Source organism: Trachemys scripta, chromosome 12, assembly GCF_013100865.1.
Source record: "Trachemys scripta elegans isolate TJP31775 chromosome 12, CAS_Tse_1.0, whole genome shotgun sequence".
Lineage (NCBI taxonomy): Eukaryota > Metazoa > Chordata > Testudines > Emydidae > Trachemys > Trachemys scripta.
The window spans coordinates 15,259,192-15,275,809 of record NC_048309.1 but is presented as its reverse complement, the minus strand read 5'-3'; positions in this window follow the sequence as shown (position 1 = coordinate 15,275,809).

Here is a 16,618-nt window from a genome sequence, read left to right as displayed (position 1 = left end):
GTGGCAGCTTTGTGGCAATTTGAAGGTTGTTGCTCTCTTGCTTGGTCTGCAGACTGGATACACAAAGTACTGCTGTTTTCTCTGCGAATGGGATAGTCGTGCAAGGGATTGCCACTACATCAAGAAAGATTGGCCACTCCGACAGTCATTGGAGCCTGGTGAGACCTCATTTGGAGTACTGTGTGCAGCTCTGGTCTCCCACGTTTAAAAAGGATGAAATCAAACTGGAACGGGCACAGAGAAGGGCCACTAGGATGATCCGAGGAATGGAAAAATCTGTCATATGAAAGGAGACTCGAGGAGCTTGGTTTGTTTACCTTAACCAAAAGAAGGCTGAGGGGGGATATGATTGCTCTCTTTAAATATATCAGAGGGATAAATACCAGGGAGGGAGAGGAATTATTTCAGCTCAGTACTAATGTGGACATGAGAACGAATGGATATAAACTGGCCGTCGGAAAGTTTAGGCATGAAATTAGACGAAGGTTTCTAACCATCAGACGGGTGAAGTTTTGGAACAGCCTTCCGAGGGAAACAGTGGGGGCGAAAGACCTCTCTGGCTTTAAGATTAAGCTTGATAAGTTTATGGAGGGGATTGTTTGATGGGATAAAGTGATTTTAGTCAATAGGTCAATAACGTGCCATCGCTGGTAATTAGCAACAATGGTCAATGATGGGATATTAAAAGTTACTACAGAGAACTTTTTCCAGAGGATCTGGCTAGAGAATCTTGCCCGCATGCTTGGGGTTCAGCTGATCGCCATATTTGGGGTCGGGAAGGAATTTTCCTCCAGGGTAGATTGGCAGAGGCCCTGGAGGTTTTTCGTCTTCCTCCGCAGCATGGGGCACGGGTCACTTGCTGGAGGATTCTCAGCGATTTGAAGTCTTTAAATCATGATTTGGGGACTTAAACAGCTGAGTCAAGGGAGAGAATTCTTCCAGGAGTGGGTGGGTCAGCTTTTGTGGCCCACATCATGCGGGAGGTCAGACTAGATGATCATAATGGTCCCTTCTGACCTTAGAGTCTATCAGTCTATGAGTCTAAATGTCTACACTACACCTCTACAGCTATGCCTGAAATGCTTAATGCATTTTTAGTTATAATAATAATACCTGGCTCTTAAATAGTGTATATATATATTTTTAAAATGGCAACTGCTTTAGAGACACTAATTCTCATAGCCTAGTATTATCACCTTCCTTTTACTGTGACTCACCCAAGGCCAGAAAAAAAGCTGCACTCAGAGCTGGGATTTGAATTTAGGAATTCCTAGCTCCCTATCATATGTTCAGGCCACTGGGCCATGCCAGTTCCAGCTGATTTCATATTAAGGCATACAGCACAACATGACATGATAACTGTTAAGTGACAAGTTGTATGACTCATCCTGTTTTTACATAAACTTAAAGGGCCAGATACTGGGATCCTTAGTCAGGCAAAACTTGCATTGAAATTAACTGGAGTTTTGCCTGAATAAAGTCTGAGTAAGGATGGCAAGATTGGCTTAAGGTGTGGTTATCATTAGGAAAGTAAAGATGACGGGGTGGTGGTGGGGGGTTTGAGTTGAATCCTTCAGCAGCACACAAATGCCATTGATCATAGGGCTTGGCTACACTTGCAGCTGTAGAGCGCTTTGGATTAAACCAGCCTTCGGAGAGCGCACTAGGGAAAGCGCTCCAGTCTGTTCACACTGACAGCTGCAAGCGCACTGGCATGGCCACATTTGCGGTATTTGCAGTGGCATTGGGAGCGGTGGATTATGGGCAGCTATCCCAGCATTCAAGTGGCTGCAACGTGTTTTTCAAATGAGGGGGATGGGGTGGAGTGTGTTGTTTGTATGTGGGGGGAGAGAAAGAGTGGGTTTTTGGAGTGCTGAGAGTGTGTCAGCACGCTATCTTGTAAGTTCAGATCCCCCTAGTCCCCCTGCCTCTCACTCACTCACTCAGTAAACATTTGCTTTGCCCCGTTGCAGATAAGCAGCTGCTGTCTGAAACGGAGCTCTGAAAAGGCACTTCTGCATTCCTCAGCCGATTTCACAACAAAGAGAAGAGAGGCCACTTGACTTAAGGGGATTATGGGACGTTTCTGGAGGTCAATCAGAGCGCTGTAATGTAACTCCTTATTCACACTGGCCCTGGGGCATCTCAGCCAATATGCAGCAGCCGTTATCCCTCTCGGGGATGTGGAGTACCAGGAGCGCTCTAGCCAGGGAGTCAGAGCGCTCTACGTGCCTTGCCAGTGTGGATGGGGAGTAAGGTAGAGCGCTCTGGGAGGCTTTATTGCGGTATAAAGTGCCAGTGTAGCCAAGCCCATAGTAACAAAGCCATCACATTGATTAATTTGAAATATCTGCCTGCTAGCCCTGTGGAATACTCTGTAAGGGTTCAATCCTATGTTTTAATAATCAGAGCTGTATATATAAATGCTAGTGTGACAAAGCTCTGTCCTTGTCTCAGTGGGTCCCATGCTTCCTGGCAGATTTTGCTAGCCTCAGAGGCTCACTGTGACCCTCCAAGTAGCCCTTCTCTCTCTAGAGGCAAGGGTCACAGCCTACTGAGCCATTTTCATCATAAGCTAGCAAGGGAGGTGAGGAGAAGCAACCCTCCCATGCTCAGTCTCTGTTGTCTCCCAGTCTCAGTGATTAATCAGGGAGGGGAAAGGGGAGCCTAGGCCCGCCCTCTACTCCAGCCCAGGGACCACCCTAATAGTAGCAGCTATGGTAGCTGACTTTTTGGACATGTACATGTACAATTCTCTGGGCCACTTCCCTACAGCAGCCCTCCACTCAATATCTCCTTCACCATTACCTCAGGGCCTCCTTCCTTGCACCTGATATGGCTTTGAACTGCTTAGTTCCTCCAACAACGACTGACACACACTGACACACACACACACACACACACACACACACACACACACACTCTCTTACACTTTGACTAACTGGGAGGCTTTTAACTAGTTCCAGCCAGCCCTTGATTGGCTTCAGGTGTCCCAATCAACCTAGCTATCTCCAAGGCAGGCTCCAGCTTTTTTGCCGCCCCAAGCAGCGAAGCAAAAAAAAAAAAAGATAAAGCCGCGATCGGCGGCACTTCAGTGGCAGTTCAGCTGCGCCGCTTCATTCTTCGGCGGAAATTCAGCGGCGGTTCCTTCGCTCCGAGAGGGACTGAGGGACCTGCTGCCGAAAACCTGGACGTGCCGCCCCTTTCCATTGGCTGCCCCAAGCACCTGCTTCCTTCGCCGGTTGCCTGGAGCTGGCCCTGGCTATCTCCACTGCTCTCTAGAAGGATCTTAACTGGCCCCAGGTGTCTTGATTAACCGGAGCAACTGCCATTTGATTACTATGGTACCAGAGATTTGTTTAGCCTGGGCTAACGTACCTGTTCCTCACTACTTTATTATAGCCATCTGGCCTTGCCCCATCACATTAGGTATTACTATTGTTGCTGTTAATGAAGTTCACAAAATGACTGCAGATACCTAATGTGGGTGGCTAAATTGCAACATCGGATGAGACCATTTTGTTTCTCTCCAGAGGCTCCTTTAGCTCACCTGTTCCTCAGGATCAAGATTGCTTTCAATTCATAATTGTTTTTCAAGTCAGTAAAATCTTCCATAACACAGGAAAAATGTCTATTGGTCTCAGGAAATTTTGAAAGTCAGTTCTTCCCTCCCTCTCACCCATACACTCAGAGAGCCTCATTTTCAAAAGTTTAGATACCAAAAATGTGTGAAAACTATAATTCTTTTTTCTTAAAATACATGTGTATTTGTGTCTAATTCACGCAAGCGATCACTATGATTGCACGCAAATGGATTTTTTGTGCAGCCAATTAATCTAGCGGCACAATTGGTTGTGCCTGTAAATAGCTGATTGCATGTGGTTGCTGTAATTACACGTGCAAATTAGATGCATGTATTTTTACATGCATGCCTGGTCACTTGACCTTTTTGAAAGCCAGGCCCTCAGTTTCTTCAGGCGCTCGTATCTCTCAGCTCAAGTGGAAGAAGGAATTGAAAAGAGAGAGGAACACCTGTAAGTGTGGATTAGCTGAGGCTTCTGCTCCCGGTAAACATGTCGAACAATATCCAGAAAGAAAGAATGGCCTATCCTATAGCTGGCAGTTAACTGACAATGTAGGGATATAAAATGTTGTAGAGCCTTATAAAAGTGGCAATAATAAAATGCTTCCTGCTCCTGGCAGCCCTGTTTTTGCTGGTAAAATTGATGATCAGCTGCTTGCTTGAATATGCCAGGTATAGATGTATGTGTGTGTGTGTGTGCGCTCTGGCATTTCTAATTGGTGGGAAAGATTCAGTTCAATCTCTTTTAATTTCCATGGCTACCATCTTTTGGAGAGACTTCTAATGGCTGAGATCAGGAATTTATAATAAAGTAAGAACAGGATGTTTGCATAATCTCCCCGACGCTTTCCTTAGCAGTGGTTACAAAATGGGACTCACCAAATTTGGCAAGGAAGGGCTGCAACTGAAATACTGACCCAGACCATCTCAAACCTCAGTGGAGTATAGCCACTAGCTGCCCATAGGATGATAAGTGTCCTAGGGTCAGACGGACATAATCACTCTCTACTGATTAAAAACAACAAGGGGTCCTTGTGGCACCTTAGAGACTAACACATTTATTTGGGCATAAACTTTCATGGGCTAAAACCCACTTCATCAGATGCATGGAGTGGAAAATACAGTAGAAAGGTATAAATATACAGCATATGGTAAGGCAACTCCCATTTTTCATATGCTGTGTATGTATCAACTCCTCGTTGTTTTTGCTGATACAGACTAACATGGCTACCACTCTGAAACCTCTCTACTGCTACTTTCTCCTGTCAAAACAGTCTCAGGGAAGCTTGTAAAGTGTACTATATATTGAGATGAGTAATAATGCAAGACATTGTACTAATCAAGCTCAAAATGTATGGAGGTGTTCAGAGACCTTAACTGTAGTTCTTGCCTACTTAGTGCTGGATTGTGTCTGTCTGTCTGTGGTTGCAAAAGGGACACTGTGGTTTGGAGGGTATAAGGATGGGAGGATGTAGTGCTGTTGTTTTACAAGGACTAGAGAGGAGGCATGGATTCCATACTTATGCTTCTGGCACACATGGATTAGGGACTTTAGTACAATCACTGTTACTAGAAAGCCCATAGAGGTAGGGACACAGCCCCTGTAGCCATTTTGCGCTAGCTGTTGAATGCTGGTGCAATGTGGCGCATCACACTCTCTTGAAGAATAAAACTGATGTAATTGTAATGTGGACCCACAGTGGCCCTTGAGAATCACAATACATGCAAGGGCTACCACCAGCACTTTTCACCTGCACCAGGGCAACGAGTTAAAACCACAATTTAGCTCTTAGTAAATTAGAGCTAAGACCTTAACTTGAGTGTACAGAGCAATACGAGCTGGGGGGGGCCTTTGAGGGAGAAGTATAAATGAAATAATTTTGTGATCTGTAAGAAATAAGTTTATCATGAATTTGTGAAAATAACGTCCTCCATATGAATTCCACAAATCATAAACTCATATCTTCTGGGTTTTGGTTTTATTGCTAACAGATTGATTATGGCATACAGTCCCTGTTTAAATGGACATTTCTTTAAAAAACAAGCCTTCTTCTAGGTTTTGGAATAAAATTTTAAAGCAGGACATGAAAGGGATAAGACAGAGTCTGACTACATAGAGATTCCTCCACTGAAGATTTTTATGCTGATTCTGAATTACAATGAGGAAATATTTTTGTCTGTGAAGTAATTAGTGATGTTCAGCAAAGAGAAGAGACAGTGTCTTCCTGGAAGCATTAAAGGGATCCTTTTGTACAAAAACAATTAAACATTAATAAATTCATTCTCATTTGCAAGTGCCAATATCAGAAATGGTGTAGTGTAGGAATAGTTTTAGTTTTAATTCCAGAACGTTAACAGTTGCTCTTAATCCTTAATTGTAAATGACATTGCAACACCTCTTGCAAAATTTCAGGGAATAGATCAGCACAGCAGCATGTGAAGATTACTGATACATCAAATGATCATTATACCTTTTTACTTCAAGAGTTCTTAGGAATCAAACACTCTTAGTAAATTACATGCATTGAAATCTCCATAGCAGGTAATCCTATAGGCGACAGTCCTGTGAAATGCTGGGTACCATCATTTCCCATTGACTTGCCTCTCAGAAAGTGCTTTGGGCCTTGCAGGATTGGCCTCACAATTTGCAATGGAATGACATTCTGATTACAGATAATTTTCTAAACATACCCTTCATGCCATGTCACTTCGGTGACTCTGAGACCATTCCATTCAACCCTTGTCGTGTGTGACTAGCACAGACCCTGATTTTGGAGATTAGAATTTAAGTTAACTATCAGCTATGATTTATTAAAGTGGTGGCTGTCAATGAACCAATCTTGTTAGTTGCCATAATACAGTATGTAATTACTTGAAAGTTGATACTTTTAGGGGCTGGGTGAAAGGGTTTAAATAAAATAAGAACTGATGACTCAAACTTCTATCCAATACTCTGAGTAAACTTATTTGTGGCCTGAAATTAAAATGTAGGTAACTTCCTCCTCTACAAGTTTAGTTTTAGTTTTATTATTTTCACATTTCTTTGCACATCCTTCTCACGGCTGGAAGTAGAGATCTGTAATACAGCAAGACACGGTATTTCTGGCCCAGCTGGAAGCAGGAAATCCAAAGAACTTCCTAAGAAGAGAATCTGCTCTCTTGAGACTTCATCCCATGTTTGCAGACTCAAATGAACAGATTTACCCCTGGTGTAACTCCATTGACATAAAAGTTTATCTCCAAAACTCTGATTTTAAAAATTTGGCGTTTAGTCTAATTATTAAACATTTATTCAGTATCAGGCAGTAAAAAGAAAGATGCATGGGGTAAAAGGATCAGTGAGAAGGAATGGTTAATTATGCATGTTTCATGGTACAGAACTAACCTCAAAATCTTATTGAATAGTTTTAACTACAGATGGGTCTGAACTAAAATACTAGGTCTGAAAGAGCCCATCATTTTGGAGCCAACAAAAGTGTTTTGGAATCTAAACCTTTCAAATATCCCTGGACTTTGGTGTGTTCTAAATCAATATGAAAACTTTTTCTGGTGGGTTGATCTCTAGGTTTAGCCTATCAGGAGTTAAAATGGGAAAGAACACGATCTTGGACTGCTGCAAATTATTGTTGCTTTGAAAAATGGGCAACACATTGGGCCAGGGATTTTGCTTTTTGTCGGAGTTTCTTGTGCACTGTGGTAAGAGCATTATACATGAATGTAATTCCATCTAACAAAATAGATTTTTCATTGTAGATTACAAAAAATATAATGCCGTTGTGAATTTGATTTATGAAGCCAATAAAATGTTGCACCAGGGATACCTTATCACTCCAAATCATGGATATAATGTATCAATGCCAACATAGAATGGATGTCATAATACTGCATGCTGTATGGTATTGGAAAGAATATGATTTGATTCTAGACACCCCATAAAGTGATTCAGACAGCAGAGGGTATGATGGATTGTATATAATTTCTCATCTATTTAACTACATTAGATCTAAGATCACATATATTCACTAGAAGCCTGGCATCTGTCTCATCAAGTATGTAGGTTGCTTAGCAGGGTCAAGTTATACCTCTAGTATTTGGACTTGCATGCCCATTTGTTGTGTTTTGTACAAGATGAGTACAAAAATATTTCCCCATCTTTTTCCTTTCACACTTTACTGGCCTAATTTCATATGTTTCAAAAACATACTTCAGTCTGACCGCATGTGGATATCAGTGATTTTGCAGTCGAACTGTATAAAATCATTAACCAAAAATGTGACATGATTAACCTTACTTGGTATTATTAGCCACTAACCAGGATTTGCCTATTGTTAATATATCACTGCAAAATCCCTAGAAGTCCTTTCTCTTGCAAAATTCCTGGAAGTTTTTGCCTGATGACCGTTCGATTAAGGAACTTGGGAATTGGCCTCAGTGATGCAAATATAGAAGTAAAACACTTGTGGTGCTATAGTATTTTGTATCTGTTTTTACTGGACTCTTGGAATCCATTCTGTAACCCTTTGTGTGAGCGCGTTCACATGTGAGTAAATTCCTACAGTGTACAGGTCTGTCTCATCTTACGTGGGGGTTTCGCTTTACGCACTAACCGCGTATAGTCAAAATTACATTGAGTTCAATGGCGGGCGGAATCGCCCGCACTACAGATACAGTATTAAAATTGTTATTTTTCTCTTTTGTTTTTGTTTTTGCCGACCGCGTAAAGCTGAAATTGCGCATGTTAAATGCGTGTAAGATGCAACAGACCTGTATAGCACATATGAGAGCTGGTTGGAAAATGGGAGGTATTTTCTGCAAAACACTTGAAAAGAAATGAAACTTTTTGTGGAATGGAAAATATTACCTTTCGCTGATCAATATGGTAGTTTCCTTCACAGGGCAACTATGATTAAAAACAAGGGTTTATATGGGTTGGATTGTTCCACAGATGGCAGCAGAACAATACTGAAACTGCCAGCAGCTCCCAGTTTGGTTGGTTGGTATTTGATTTGTTGTTAGATATAAACATGAGGTGGGAGGAGCCCATCTGTCTTCATCATTGTCCTCAACATGGGTGGCATGAAAATGCTCCATTTTGCCTTAAAACGATGACATAGTTTTTCTGAGTTCCTATATACTGATGCCTTTTATATACATGAAGGAGTGATATATGAAGGCACATTGGACTTGCATTTGCCACATCCAGGCAATACCGATGAGCGAACTGCATCAATTTGCATGTTGCTAATTAATTTAGCTGATTGGTGTCATAAAATGCAAAGTTAGCTTTCATCACTGGCTGATTAGCTGTGTATCAGGGACTCTGAAATTGTTCTTGCATGTTCCGAGGATTATTGTTTCAGTTCTAAGTATTTTTTTAGCTTTATCTGTGGAGTTGGAGCTTGAGCCTCTCTGTCATGAAGAAGTCATTGTCTTTGGCTTGAAGAAAAGTGATCTCTCTGAATGAAAAAAGGTTACAAAGAAAGTGTAACCACACAGTTTGCTAAAGCAGTTCCAACAGTCACACATGCAGCTTGTGAGCTACAATCTCGGTGCACAGGTTGAATCTTGACCTTTCTACTCTTACTTCCCCTCACAAAAATTGTACTGTTTATACAGTAGAACCTCACTGAATTGATACCTCTGTTCTCAGAAAGTTATGTCTTAGTTGTATCGCAGTAGTGTCTCGAGGCCCCAGCTGAGATTGGAGTCCAGTGGTTTTAGGCACTGTATGAACACATAGTAAGAGCGAGAATCTCTGACTCAAAGATCTCAGTCTCAGAGAAGAAGGCAAGCTAAGGCTGGGGGTGGGGAGGGTGAGGGGGGAGGGAAACCAAGGCACAGACACTTGCTCAAAGTTGCACACTGTGAATGGCAAAGCCTGGTGCGGAAGCCAGGTGTCCCATTCTGGGTGCAATCCAGACCAGTGAGGAGTTGAGTAACTGCCTGCCCCGTTACCCTGGGTGCCTTAAATCCTCTGCTGCCGTGGCTCACAGCCTGGACACCAACAACCAGCAGACAAGCATCCACTGAGTGTGTCCATGTGTTAAGTAGCTCTGGCTCATCACTTCTCTCCAGCAGCCAACCCCACTCTGGTATCTACCAGCAATCGTTACTGCTAGCCAAGTGACTCCAGCACACTCCCCGTCCCGGTTTCCCCCAAAACTATGTGCTCTGCAATGCCCTTTCCTGGACCATTCAGGGAATAATAAGGTCTGTTAGCTCCTTTAAAGAGACAGTACCCAACAGTTTGCCACATTAACTGCTATTAACAGTCACTTCAATTCAAATATAGCACTGGGTTGGTTTAGATTAAAATTAAAACAAGTTTATTAAGAGGACATAGGTTAAGTGATGCGAAGTAAAGGAAATAAAGGTAGAGATGTTTACAAGCAAATAAAAGTGAAAAATACATGTCTGAAACCTAATCTAGCACAGTACAGCCTTTGATTTCTCTCACCAGTCACACCCTGTCTAGCTTGGCTGACTCCCTCTGTCAGGACCTTCCACAGAAGGACAGGGTGCTGGTTCCCCATGTCTTCCTAGATGAAAGAAAACGTGGGGTTCTTTGTCCCTCTCATTTATAGTACAGTGAACCTTTGAAATGGATTCTTGCAAAGGTCACCCCCCCTCCCCTCCCAAATAAAGTTCATTCCAGCTGTGAGGAAGGAAACATGGAGTCTGGTGGTGAAGGAAGTTCCATGCTGGTTTCGTCCCCGATGGTGTTTGCTAAAATGCAAATTGATCTGTTCCTGCCCTCTTCAATGCAAAGGAATGGCACTTGACATGTGATAGTTAATTGACTCTGTCACCTGGCTGGAGGCATTGGCTTGTTCTTTGTCTGGGAGAAACTGTTTACCCACTCCCCAAACTTGTCTGGTAAACATATTTTAGTTCCACATTTCCTTCATATTTGTATGGTCCCATGGACATTTACTGTACACACGCCATGCAAGAATATTAATGATCAACATGGTATTAGTTTTCCAATGATACCTCGCATGACTCACATCAGATACAGTTTGACATTAGTGAATTGGGATACGGTGAACTGCTCAGGCCAGCTGAAACTCACTACCAGATACCCATGAGCCTCTTGCACTGTGATGCTGTTAAGGTCACACCAGATCTGCTGATTCCCAGTCTAGTGCCTTAGTCACTAGATTACGCTGCCACTCATCTCCTGTGTCTAGTTTGTGTCTTTTGGAACATAAGTTCTCTGGGGCAGGGATTGTGTCTTACCTATATTTTTAAAATGCCCAGCTGTGATCTTGACTGAGGCCTTTGTTGTACATTATAATATAAATATTTACTACTAGTAAAACTGTAAATGACACATAAATATGCCTGGATGATCCCAAAGCTTACTCAATGAGCTCCGTGCATCATTTGAATAATTAAGGTTGTACTGAATGGCTATATTTGCTGGTTTTTGTATTACAGTAGTTTTTATGAACTCCTTATGATGGGTTGGATCACAGAAACCCCCTTGGGAGCTGCCACCCGATGTGCAAAGACTACCCCTGTTCCTGTTTTCCCCGCCAGCTCAGGACTCCAGCACCCTGTCTTGCTGAGCCAGACACTCCCGTCTGCTCCAACACAGACCCAGGGTCTGAATCACTTGTCCCAAAGCTGCAAGTTTACCTGAAAACAGCTCATCGAAGTGTGCTTGTCTCGAGCACTCAGATGCTCAACTCCCAATGGGGTCTAAACCCAAATAAATCCATTTTACCCTGCATAAAGCTTATGCAGGACAAACTCATAAATTGTTCGCCCTCTATAACATTGATAGAGAGATATGCACAGTTGTTTGTTCCCCCAGGTATTAATACATACTCTGAGTAAATTACTAAATAAAAAGTGATTTTATTAAATACAGACAGTAGGATTTAAGTGGTTCCAAGTAGTAACAGACAGAACAAAGTAAGTCACCAAGCAAAATAAAATAAAATGCGCAAATTTATGTCTAATCAAACTGAATACAGATAATCTCACCCTCAGAGATGCTTCAGTAAGTTTTTTCTCAGATTGGACACCTTCTAGGCCTGGGCACAATTCTTTCCCCTGGTACAGTTCTTGTTCCAGCTTAGGTGATAGCTAGGGGATTCTTCATGATGGCTCCTCCCCCACTTTGTTCTCATCCACCCCTTTATATATCTTTTGCATAAGGCGGGAACCCTTTGTCCCCCTGGGTTTCCATCCCTCCCCCCTCACTGGAAAAGCACCAGGTTAAAGATGGATTCCAGTTCAGGTGACATGATCACATGTCACTGCAAGACTTCATTGCCCACTTGCCAGCACACACATATACAGGAAGACTAACAGGTAAACATAGGCATCTGCAGACAATGGTCCTTGTTAATGGGAGTCGTCAAGATTCCAAACCATCATTAATGGCCCACACTTTACATAATTATAATAGGCCCTCAGAGTTATGTTTTATATTTCTAGTTTTAGATACAAGAGTGGTACATTTCTACAAATAGGATGATCACACTCAGTAGATCATGCGCTTTGTAATGATACCTTACAAGAGACCTTTTGCACGAAGCATATCCCAGTTGCATTATATTCACTTATCAAATCTTTATAAAACTATCCCAGTTACATTATATTCACTTATTACCATGTTTTTATAAAACCATATAGACTGCACAATGTCACACTCCTATCAAGGATCATGCTCATGTATTAGGCAGTGTACCAAGAAGAAAGTCCCTGTCCCACAGAGCTCACAATCGACATGATGGATGGGATGTAACAGGTGGATAAAACAGACAAGTGGGATGGGGATGGATTGTGAGGAGTCAATGATAAAACAAACAGAGGGTAGCAGAAAAGCAGAAGTGGCAGCTCATCATTGGCCAACTCGATGTCACATGGGAGTGATCTCGAGGCATCCCAGCAGAGGTAGGCTTTAAAGAGGGATGTAAACTTAAAATAAGAAAAGATAAAGCCGGCATCTTTGTGAAAGAAATTACGGTGAATCATCAGCTATGTTAGGCAGCTCATTGGCAATTCAGAGGAATATTACCCAGCCGTCTGGTAGCTTGGAGTTTGGGACAGGCTGGAACAGGCAGAGCTTCTCATTAGCACATAAATAACGCTGTGTTTGCCAATGCACAATGTCAAGGTGTTTTTTCTTTGTTTGTTTATGCCTACAGCTGAATTTTAGTAATATGTTGTTGTATAGTAAGAGCAGTAGTAACTACTTTGTCTGGAAACCTATAGCGATGTGCATAGAGAGCTGTGTATGTGGGGAGAGGAAAGGAGACTTTTGATTAATCTACCAAGGACCCCCCACAGCGTAGCTGGGGAGAATGCGCACTGCATTTAAAGGAGTGCCACAGCTTGCCGTCCTAAAGGAAGCAGGGAGAGAATGGATCATGGCACCCCACTTGCTTCCTGGACTGAGCCGCATAGAGGAGAACATTTACTGAACCCTTTAGTAGGGTGGTTTTGCTACTATTGTAGAATGCATTCTGAGTCCCATGAAGAACTTAAGCTAAGTCCTCCAGAATTCCTCTTGGGGGAATGTGGGGGTCTGATTTGCAACATAGTGAGGTCCCTTCCAACCCTGATATTCTATGATTCTGTAATCTCCTCTACGCCCCCTCCTCCAGTATTGCTGGGCTGTGTCTTGAAGGTATAGCTTATCCCAGAGTTCACATGACAAATTTGCATCTCCATAGTGAAAACCCCACGTCTGTGTCATTTCATTGGCCTTGCTAAGGAGAGGAGATGTTTAGTGGGATTTTTTGGGGGTGGGGCAGGAGATAGCGGGAGACAGCCTGGAAATTACAAAGATACACGACAAAACCAGGTTTCAGAGTGGTAGCCATGTTAGTCTGTATCAGCAAAAACAACGATTAGTCCTTGTGGCACCTTAGAGACTAAACAAATTTATTTGGGCATTAGCTTTCGTGGGCTAAAACCCACTTAATTAGATGCATGGAGTGAAAAATACAGTAAGCAGGTATATATATTACAGCACATGAAAAGATGGGAGTTACCTTACCAAGTGGGGGATCAGTGCTAATGAGGCCAATTAAAACAGGGTGGATGAGGCCTGTTGCCAACAATTGACAAAAAGGGGTGAATATCAACAGAGGATATCAAAACCGATATCAAAACCACTTTGTGATAGTGGGGCAAATCAGCTGTCATAGGGTCAATGCAGTGTGGCCTTCCATCTCTTCTGTTGTTCTCGACTCATCCCTCTCCTTATAACATCACTTTCACAGCCTTTACATCATCCTTGACTCTGAAACTCCATTCTCCTCCCACATGTCCTATGTCCTGCCTATAAGTTGTTGCCATTGCCAGTACATGTCAATGCCTTAAACCCACCTCTGCTGAAATGCTATTCCCTGTCTTCTCCACCGCAGATCAACTTGACTACTGCTGCCCCTTCTTTGTAGCTTTCCCATACTTCAGCTCTCCATACCCCCGCCTGGCTCACTTGACTTTTCACACTTACAAAGACTTGCAACCCCATCTCTCTACAGATTCTTCATTCATGTTCATGTCAGACCTAACTTGACCACCTTAATTTGTGGATTTTGCTCTTGTGCACCTCTCTGTTCCTTCACCGGGATTTGTGCAAAAGCCTTTGCTGCTTCTGTCATCTGGGAAAGTTTCTTTGTATCTAAATGCCTCCTTGACATGACTCCTGATTCCAAATCTTGTCTGAAAACCTCTGTTTTTGTTGCCTATTTATTTCTCTCTCCTTTTTGGTTTTTGTAACAGTTATTTAACTATGAAAGGCATCTTAGGTAAAGTTTGTATGAAAGACTTTGTTTGATAGGTCTATAAAAATGTAACTCCCTCTATTAAGCTTTCTATTCTTTGTGCAACTGTATCATATTGGATCTAGATTGAAATGAAGAATGTGAACATCAAAATGAGCAGTAGCCAGACAGTGCCTGAGGGGAAGAATAGAGAAGCTAGTATAAAGGAGAAAATGTGGAAGTTTTTAATGACAGTAAAACTTTATCCTCATGAATATACTTGTTATTCCTCCTCCAGTTTTGCCCAATTTAATAAAAGCTCGGAGAACTTTAAACCCGGTACACCTCCTGATTTTTAATGAAAACCCATTGAAGAGATTAGATATTTACTTGTAATCTCTTTGGTAAAATGAATAGATGTCTACATATTACAAACCATTCCTGCATAAAAACACCTATGAAATGCATTTTTCTTATCCCTACTTTATTTACTTCCTGTTTTAACGGACAAAATCGGCTCAGTCTGATATTCACTGGGGACATTTGTTTACACTGGGGAATGGAATGCTGCCTGGTGGTTAGAAAAAAAGTTGGTGGGTTAGGACTCCTGGCTTTTCCTTCTGACTCTGCCACTGATTTACTGTGTGACCATGGGAAAAGTCACCTCTCTGTTCCTCAGTTTAATCCTCTGTAATGTAGAGATAAGATTTAGCTACTGCAAGAGGAATTGTGAGGCTAAGTTCACTATGGTTTATGAAGCACTTTGAGATCCATAGATGCAAAGTGAGATGGTACAAATTTACTAGCAGTTCCTTTTGGAACACTTACTGCACAAAACACAGGAGGAATCAGATTCAGAGATGTTTCAGATAGTTATACAGACACTAGAAATGTGTCAGAATTCTCTTTTACTCTGAGAAAATACTTAAATGTTTTCATCACTAAATAAGTATTCAAGGACATCCCTCTTCTGGAGTGATCCAAAGAGCCTATAAACAGATTCATTTTGCTGACAGGTGTCTTCCAATAAGACACGGAATCAGTGATTCTGAATGGGAGCTTGAGGCTTGAAGGCTCTGGCTGTCACCATAAGAACATGAATTTAACACTTACAGGCCCAGATTTTCACATGTGCCCTTTTGTACACTTGGGTTGGGTTTTGCACATGCAGAACCCAACGTGTATGAGTGAATTGGGGTTGCACATGTGAGGTATGCAGTAAAGTGCACTTCTGAAAATCTCTCTCATGTAGTTTCATCTGGGGATCTCCAAGTGCTTTACAAAGATGGGAAAAGTTAGAGAGTTTAAATGACTTGCCCAATGTCACTCTGCAATTCAGTTTTAGAATTCGATGATAAGATGGGTGTCCTGCAACAGAGATACCAGTGTAGTATGAACACCCATAATCTTACTGTGAGGTACTGTTTTGTGAGGCATTCAAACTCTGTAGAGGAGCTGAATTTGGAACCACCTTCTGTTGGAGAGATGGGAAACTACTGATGTTATGGAAAGGTTAATTTGGCAGATGCAGCTTCGGGGAGCTGCTAGGAACAATACTATGTCTCCAGAAGAGAAGCACCCAGCAAGAGCTTGTTCTCCTGATGTAACGGGCTTTAGCTTCACAGTTCCGTTCCAGCTCTGAAGCTCAGAGGTGAACCCCTAACCCCATTAAGGCCAAGCTCCATTAAGACCAGTGGGAGTTTTGCCATTGATCTTAACAGGATTTCACCCCTAGAGCATTTGAGTCCACATTTTTTATTCATTTCTTTACAGAAATGAGGGCAGGCTGTGAAATTTGGCATTGGCTCAGGACTATAAAGTCTGCTGAAGCGAGGTAGTTTTGGCCCCTGGTTTTGGTTTAGGCCCTTCTCTTAATACTTCTAACTTGGTGTTTTGTTGATGGAGTTAGTTTGCTTTAACAGGCAGTCCGGCACTGGATATGAGGGTAGAGTTCTGCGGAAGAGATTAGAACTTTTTGTCAGTACTTTTAAGTTAAACTCTTGCTGCAGTTTTTCTTACTTGTCACTTAACTGTTAATTACTTGTGCTCCAGATTCTGTGGTGATCAAAACTTGGCTGTTACACTAAATCTAATGATAGAGCACGTATCCAGAAATAAAGATAGCCTCTGTCACCTCCCTTAATTAGGCAGGTGGTGACTCTCAATCCATGGCATAGGTGCCGACATCTACTGGCGCCAGTGGGTGCTTGACCTCCCCTCTGCCCCCGGCCCTGCCCCAACTCCTCCCCAAAGTCCCCACCCCAACTCCGTCCTCTCCCTGCCCCTATTCCTACTCCTTCCCCAAATC